Source organism: Natrix helvetica (assembly GCF_964273705.1).
Source record: "Natrix helvetica genome assembly, chromosome: 5".
Lineage (NCBI taxonomy): Eukaryota > Metazoa > Chordata > Lepidosauria > Squamata > Natricidae > Natrix > Natrix helvetica.
Genome location: NC_138551.1, coordinates 65,244,959 through 65,254,364, shown reverse-complemented (window position 1 = coordinate 65,254,364; position 9,406 = coordinate 65,244,959).

Genomic DNA, 9,406 nt, shown 5'->3' with positions numbered 1-9,406 from the left:
ATTTGATAATCCCCCTAGATAGATTTCTTCACTGCTGTAGAGGAGTTACTTGTCTAACATGTCAATATTCTTTTGGAAATGTGGTGCCCAGGATCATACAGTTATTTTCTATGTGTATTATGTATTATTCAAAAGTAGACACCTTGTTAAATATGTACAGAATTATTATTATTATTATTATTATTATTATTATTATTATTATTATTATTATTATTATTATTATTATTATTATTATTATTATTATATACTTTATTCATTAAACATGAAACTCAGCCAACTGAACATTCAAAAATACATTACAAATACCAGTGACTGGTGCTAATGGTTGATACGGTTTGCTGCCAGCGTCCTAGATATTAACCAAGTACCTTCTTAAAATATAAGCTGTTCCGAGTAGCGCAGTTTTTTGCAGTTCTGCTGGTGTTATTGCAGGAAGCTGCAATTTGTTGATGTATCTTGTAAAATTCTTGGACATGATGCCAAGTGCCCCGATCACAATGGGTATCACTGTTACATGCTTCATCCATAGCCGTGTAGTTTCGATGGCCAGGTCACAATATTTCATTATTTTTTCTAGTTCTTTTTCTTCAACTCTGGCATCTCCAGAAACAGCATTATCAATAAACTGTACACTTTGGTCCTCTACAACTGTGATATCTGGCTTGTTGTGCTCCAAATGACGATCGGTTTGTATTCGAAAGTCCCACAAGATCTTCACCTTCTCATTTTCGATAACTTTTTCCACTTTATGTTCCCATGACTTTCTGGATACAGGTAAATCATATTTTTTACATAATGACCAGTGGATTAATTTAGCAACTCAGTCATGTCTAGCTTTGTAATCAATTTGTGCAATTTTGCTGCATTCACATATTAAATGTGAAACAGTTTCGACTTTGTTATTGCAAAGTCAGCAGTTTGAGTTGTCAGTGGATTTTTGTATCTTCGCTTTCATGGCATTAGTTTGTAGTGTTTGTTCTTGAGCAGCCAGTAAACCTTCCGTTTCTTTCTTGATAGTTCCCATCTTAAGCCATGTCCATGGCAAGTTGTCATCACATTTTCCTTCAAAGTTTTTCAAGTGCTGCCCATGCAAAGCTTTGGTTTTCCATCTATTTAATCGGTCATACAGCTGTTTTTCCTTATATTCTGCCTTTGTTTCTGTTGTTTTTATGCTGTTCTCCGTTTTCACAGCCTGCAGCAATTTTTCTATACTTTGGTTCACATAATCAGTCAAGCTTCATTTTTATTCTTCTACAGTTTGATGGATTTGTAATAGCCCTCTACCTCCTATTTTTCTTGGCAGGTACAACCTGTCGATGTCACTTAGTGGATGTAAAGCGTGGTACATATTCAAAAGTTTGTGTGTCCAAGTTTTCCAGTTCAGCCAGAGTCCAGTTGATGATTCCAGCTGAGTAGCATATCACTGAGAATTGAAGAATTGTTATTACTGTCTTGAAACTTTGGGATTAAAAAAGGGAGAAATACTCTCTTTCTCAACCCATTTTCCCTTACAAATATGAAAAGTATGAATACTATAATATGCTTCCTGAAGATCTTTGGCAAGCAGCATACTAAAAAAAAAAGTTCCATTATCTCTATGAGGTATGCTGTCTAATGAACTGATTTGTAATTGCTTTAAGCTATTTGTATAACAGTTGGGTTTCTCTTTTTTTCTCACACTATTCTTTTCATAAGACGCAATTAATTTTGACACAAAGTACCTGGCAAAGCATACATAAAATACAGCTCATTTTATTCATTCCAATAAAAGTAACCAATTGGAAATGTTGACAGGTTAATCAAGCAAAGGAGCTGTCTTGTTTAGTCATTAAAGTGTCAGACTAAGACTTGGAATGCCAAGGTTCAAACTTCAGTCATGAAAATGTCATGGGATTGTGCCTATAGAAAATGGAGAAAGAAACCCATATATTAATTCCATTGTGTGTGTTCACCTTTCATAAAAGACAAATGTGAATATTTCATTCAAGACTACAAAATTTACCTATAATATTTGCTACTCATAGAAGCCAGACCTTCCCACTAAATCACAATCTCCCAGCAATTACAGGTAATCCTTGATTTATGACCACAATTAAGCCCATGATTTCTGTTGCTAAGCAAGGCAATTTGTAAGTGAATGTTGCCTCATTTTATGACCTTTTTGCCACAGTTGTTAAGTGAATCACTGCAGTTGTTAAGTAAATTTTGTGGTTGGTAAGTGAATTAGAGTTAAATTTCCCCCATTGACTTTGCTTGTCAAAAGCCAACTGGGAAGGTTTCACACATCCCTGGCTGCCTCAGCTGTATATCATTGAGAAGAAACCATCACGAAGCCTTCACTTTAGATTTAATTGAAGCTTGACAAGCCACAGTAGCTGCAGATCAGTTAAGAGATGAAAGGCAGGATATTCCTTCCACCATAGTGGCCACCTAATAAATGTAAAAACAGCATATGCCATATGTGAGAACACTGCAATTTGTTTCTTTGACAACATTTTCAGTATCTAATTGTCTTTTCATCCAGACCTGGAAAAGAAAAGAAATTTTTTTTTCCTCAGAGTACTTGAGTCATCATAAAACAAACTTCATTGGCTACGTGATCTATCATGAAATGAGATCAAAATGAGGATAAATATTCATTTTCTGACTTGACACACTGTACTAAATCAAGACTGTTTTAATACTAGTATGTCAATTAGCCCTTAATTTATCATTCCTAATGCCCTCATGCTAAACCAAAACCAGATAAACTACTTGTGTCTTGCTGTTTTAATCCAGTGAAATTTGAAGGGACAAGTTACAAAACATTGCTTAAAAACACAGCAGTGAAATTTTGGAGGACCATAAAACTCTTAACAAAAATGATCTCTGAAGAAAAGAACACCCAGTTCATTGCTAAAGTCTGCTTCCTCTTCTCTAGACCTCTGTTCAAGTAATATTTTAATATGGAGGGTTGAGGCTTTCAATTTGAGTTTGCTTTTCCTCATTGCAACTTAGTTTACATAGCATAAAAACAATGCACTATGTTTCTCTGTATTTTTGTGATCTCATGTCAGCGTTACTTTTCTCATTCAAGAAGGAATGAAAAGTAGGCTGATAACATTAATATATAAATACATGATACAGAAGGAAGAGAAAAAATGAATTTTCTGTAGGTTTGTTATTTGAATTGGCTTTTCATTGACACATGTAAAATGCAATTCTTCCTTGTGTGAATTCTCACTTAAAAGTAAGTACAGATTCCAGAGACATTTGAGCATGATTCTTCATCCCAATTTTCATGGATTCAGATCTGTGGTTGCAATTTAACTTACGCAAACATATATATCAAATGTTCAATATTTTCTCTGGCTACTGTCAGCTCTGTATCTGCAGCAATTTAGCATTTTTCATATGTATAATGTAAGTGCTCAGTTATAATAACCCACTAGCTTTTTTTCAGCCTATACCCAAGAGTATATTTTATACACAGGAGATAATATGCCCATTTAGGTGTCTGCCAATATTTCACTGTTACCACTCACTTTGGGCTATATTTGTTCTCTGCGTGTTTGTGAGTTATAAATAGCTAGCAACTGCACACTTACTGTCTGCTTACGTTGGAAGAGCTGTAACATTAATTCCCTCAAACAAGACCATCTCAGGTTGTAGTTCGCTATAGAATATTACAAATCAACAGAACATGTGTAATGTTCTTTGTTTCTACACTTAGCCAACATCATTTCAGACTTGCTGGATCTCATGTTTCTTGCCCTCTTGACCGCAAATGTGATCCTGTAGGAATTCATGGAGCTATTTATACACATGGGCCTGAGCATATCTTCAGATCAGCCACAGGTAAAGTGGTCACTGCCTCACATATGACTGCTTAATTACCACACCCATATTATGTTTAATTAATCACCTAAACAAACCAACCAACTTATCACAGAGATGGCAAATCCCTGAGTACTCGCAATATGCAATGACACAAAGTGGAGGCTGCCACACACAAAAGAAAGATAGTATAGTGATTAAGGTGTTGAATTGGCTTCATGAAAATGCAGGTTCTAATCCACCCTCAATTCTGAACATTTGTGGGATATTTTTGATCTACCTTTGATTCTCAGCCAAACCTATCAACCAGTGGTTGTTGTTGGGGGGGGGAATAGAAGTAAAGCACATTACTCAACCTACGACCACAATTGACCCCAAAATTTGTTGTTCAGTGAGAAATTTGTTAAGTGAGTTGTGCCCCATTTTACGACTTTCCTTGACACATTTGTTAAGTGAATCGCTGCAGTTGTTAAATTGGTAACATGGCCGTTAAGTGAATCAGGTTTCCCCATTGACTTTGCATGTGAGAAAGTCACAAAGGCGAATCGCATGACCCCAGGACACAGCAACAATTATAAATGTGAGTCATTCACCAAAAATCTGAAAGTAAATCACATCACTGTGGGGATGCTACAACTCATAAGTGTGAAAAATGGTCATAAGTCACTTTTTTTTCTGAAAGAAATGAACTGTTGTAAGTTGAGGACTGCCTGTATTTATGTGGACTTAAGCTCCTATATGAGAGATGAAATATAATGTTGTTGGTTTGAGCTTGGCAGTTTGATTGCAAACGTTTCATCCTCATTCGAGGAGACAACTTCAATGCACTTTGGATTATATACAACCTAACTACCAACCCGAGCTACTAATATTCAAAGACATTTCAAGATGAAATATAACTAAAAAAACTGCAGACACCTCTGGAGCTTCTTCTGACTACACAGGCTTCAGTGACATGATTCCTGGTTTCTTACTTTTTGAAGTAAGAAATATATATATGAATTTAGCTTAAGTCCTGGCATAGGCTAAATATTTTTTTAAAAGAACAAACCCACCTCCTCTTTCAGAAAGGAAAATTCTAACCCCATCCATATTTTGTTTGCATATTTCTTTATATAACAGATTCTAGGACTGCAGATTTGCCCCGACCTAGTCTACTGAAAAATAATAGTTGAAGAAATTGCTTTTGATGTGCTATTTCATTTCCAAAATATTAGAATAATCACAGCCTGGTTTGTGATCTATGCAGTCCTTTTAATTGGGGACTTCCATCGCATAGCATAGAAAATATAGTCTACTTGTTCATGGTTTGTTGAATAGGCTGGATTCACACACACACACTAAATGATAAATCATCATGTACAAACAGCTTCAGAGATTCAGGCAGAATTTATTGGCTGTAAGTCAGTGCAGAAATAAACCAAACAAATGAATGGCCCCTAACCACAAGGTACTTGGTGGTATTATGGCTTTACGTCTGATATGGATCTCTTGGACTGAGATGTATTCCTTTATAAAAACTAGTCTCCTTTCTTAGGATATTCATTACAAACCCAGCAGTTCTCAGACAAATAATATCCTTGATGACTTTGAGAAGAGGTGCAAGTTTCCAATCATTCCTTAACCCATACATTTTTTAAAAAAATATTCTGCAGTATGTGAAGTCCCCAAGCTGATATTATTTTGAATTTTCAAAACTAGTCAGTAGAGGGTCCTCCCTCCCCAAGTGTTCCTTTTCAATATTCAGTGTCCTGTGTCATTCTTCATCACATGTGAAAGACATTTAATTTTTCCCTTAGTGAGGATGATAAATTTTTCTTTTATTTTTGTGGTGTCGGTCTATGCTGTGCTCTTATTTTTTCTTACCTAAGGGAGGATGAGAATTATCCAAAGCCAAAATAAGTTTTTAAAAATATTCAGTCATTCTGCCATGCATTCTGTATGTGTATGAATGATGGACTCAGCTATTACAAAGAAAGCATGAGTAAGACTAAGTGAACGTAATATGAAAGAAGGAATTTATGTATTGTACGACTGAACAAAAGAGACAGCAATAGCAGTCACTCTGCATAAATTTAACAAATAGTTCTACAACTGGCCAGTTTCATACATTGAGCAAAAATAAAACCCTGAAAACAATAAAAAAAATACTTTATGAAAATGAAACCAAAGATGGTAAGAAAAAAAAAATTCCATATTTAAAATAACATTTCCTCTTCGTTTGATAAAATCCATATCTGGATTGCATATTATAGTATTCACTTTTAGATGGACGAATCAAAAGGAACTTTTTCTGCAGTTTGTGTGTTTGTGAGCTGAGATGTAATAGGAAATGGATGCAGTGCGAATAATTGGGACAGTACACAGCAAATAGCAGGAACTCAAGTTCATGAAGTAAATTTTCGAAGTGATAATTGTTCAAGACATCTTTAGTCATACTATGAACAACTCAACAACAACAGGCAGCAGATAGTTGAAGCCTCAAAGCTACAGAGACCTTCACAAATTACTATTTCTAACTGTTTATGCTGTTAAGAGCTCTGGCTCCATTCATGTGGCCACCCACTTCACCCGTCACTGCAATTATCATTTTTCTCCCACTATGTGTTGCCCAGAAACTATCCCCACTTTTCTATCCATGTGTGAGGCAGTCTGAAAGATGATTGCCAATAATAGGACATAGTCATTACCAAAGAGTGAGACAGTCACTGTCAGGAGAACCAAAGCTATTTTTACATCAGGGAGCAATGGGAAAAGGGGGAGATACAAATTCATAACTCGAAGATGGAATGAAGTTCAAGTTCCTGCTAGTGGAAATATACCTGTTTGCATTTTCAGAGATGATGGTGCAAAACTACAATTGCAGCATTTTCTTCAGTGCAAAAGCCAGGCTGACTAAATTCTAAGAATAGAATAGAATAGAATAGAATAGAATAGAATAGAATAGAATAGAATAGAGTTCTTTATTGGCCAAGTGTGATTGGACACACAAGGAGTTTGTCTTTGATGCATAAGCTCTCAGTGTACATCGAAAGACAAGATACATTTGTCAAGAACCATAAGGTACAACACTTAATGATAGTCATAGGGTACAAATGAGCAATCGGGAAACAATCAATATAAATATAAATCATAAGTATACAAGCAACAAACCTACAGACCTGAAGTCATAAGCGGGAGGAGATGGGTGAATAGGAATGATGAGAAGACTAATAGTAATAATAATGCAGCCTTAGTGAATGGTTTGACAGTGGTGAGGGAATTATTTGTTTAACAGAGTGATGGCGCTCAGGAAAAAACTGTTCTTGTGTTCAATTGTCTTGGCGTGCAGTGCTCTATAGCATCGTTTTGAGAGTAGGAACTGAAACAATTTATGTCCAGGATGCAAGGGGTCTGTAAATATTTTTACGGCCCTCTTTTTGACTCGTGCAGTGTACAAGTTCTCAGTGGAAGGAAGGTTGGCAGTAATTGTTTTTTTCTGCAGTTCTGATTATCCTCTGAAGTCTGTGTCTGTCTTGTTGGGTTGAAGAACCAAACCAGACAGTTAAAAGGGTGCAAAGGAATCCCTTGAAGGACTTTAAAAAGGTAACTCATGTGGTAACTGTATTAAAATAATTGAATCTTAGAGCTGAAAAGGCTGTTTAGGCTATTAAATGAAGGAACCCAAATGAAAACACCACAGATAGATGTTTAGTCTGTTCTTGAGTACATTCAATGGAAAAGGGTCAGAATCCATTATTCCATACCTTAAGCAAGGGAGATTCTTGATATTTACAGTATTTTTGTGACTCTATCATATATTTAAAGAATGCTCTATTATTCCCCCAACTTCAGTCCTTTTCTTCAAGGCTCACCATACTTAACTCCTTTATGGGGCTTAGATTTTAGTTCTCTGATTCCCTTCATCTGAACCAACTTCTTTGAGTTCTTAAAGTGAAGTGCCAGGACTGAAAATAATAATGAAGGAGGTGGCCTAAGAAATCCAGAATAAAACTGAAACATTTTTTTCCCATTCAGAAATTAAGATTCTATTTACCCAGCCTAAAAATTGCTTTTTTGTTTTGTTTTGTTTTTTTGCAGCCACATCACATTTCTGGCTAATACTTCATTCATTGCAATCAAGTACCATGTCCCGATTATTTTCCCAAGAGCCATTATCAAACAGAATAGTCCCAATCCCACCCCTGTTATTTTATCTCATTTATCTCAGTTAGACTTTAATTCTGTTACTTTCAGACCATTTGTCTAACCTAGCAAGTTACTTTGGGATTTTTATTCTGTTTCCCAGGGTATCAGCTATGCCAGCCAATTTGATTAATGTTCTCTCTGCCTCTTAATCCAGATCATTAATAAAAAAAATTGAACAGTGGAAGACCCAGGATTGAGCTTCCTGATATCCCACTAAATACTTATCTCCAGTTTGACAAGGAACAATCTTTGATTATATTTTTCAAGCCAGCTATCTACCTACTTGTGCTGCCAAAGTTTCCACATTTAACTAGCTTGCTAATCAACATGCTGTGAATTCCTTGGTTAAATCTGTTCCCTAAATCAATTAAATAAAGCAAAGGAGGCTTCATTTCTGGAAATCAGCTCTTTCATTACGAACAATGTAGGTCTAAAATCTAGTTATAAATCTAAAAACAGACATCTCAAAGTTGAATCAAAGTTTCTGAATGGTCTGAAAAAGTTTCAAAATCCAAAGGGCACATACTTTTCTCTTGTTTCTACCAATGTTTCTACCAATGTTTCATATACGATTTCTTCCTTCTATGGGTCTTTTTGTTTATAGGCATTAATACTATGGAAACTGCCATTCTACTACATGCACTGGCATTTCAATACATTTTAATCTATTTGATATAACTTATATTTAGCAAGAAGGGGAAGAAACAATCAGATTGTGACAAGGACTCTGTCAGGAAATAACATAGAGGAGAGGCAAAGAAAAAGATTTTGGGTGGGATGCCAACATCCCCAGGGTTAATGCCGGCACCAGTTTCTAGTCCTCAAGCTCTTCAGTCCCTTTGACATTGTAAAATCCAGACTTGTTAAAAGGCCCATTTGGCTCAGGAGCAAGGATTAGGCATGTTGTATCATGTTATTTATAAAAAAATAATAAAGGTAAGAACAAATAAATAAATAAAAATATCCCTGAAAGACACAGTTCAGTTGTGTGCTTGTACAACCTCTGATGCAAACTTCACTTGCTTGTAGGAAATTGCAATTTTCATGGCCAGGTGAAAGGGATCCTCTTCCAAAATCTGTAGAGAAGGACCCAATACATGGCAGCCAAACAAGTTTCAAGATGAGGAGAAGTTTATAAAACACTGCTCAAAAACTTGAAGCAAGGCATCATAACTGGGCTGAGCTGGGCTGGCAAAGCTGAATGTTTCCTAGATCTTAGGCCTCCTGGCCAGTCTCATACTCTAAAAGTGACCCAAGTGCCTCCCAATATATAAAGAAGAAATCAGTTTATTAAAAACAAATCAGAAACACTGTTTCTTTTTTACTTCCATCTTGCTGTTGGCAAAATTTTTAATCAACTCAGACAATCAACAGTCTGAACATTCCAAGAACAGAATAATAG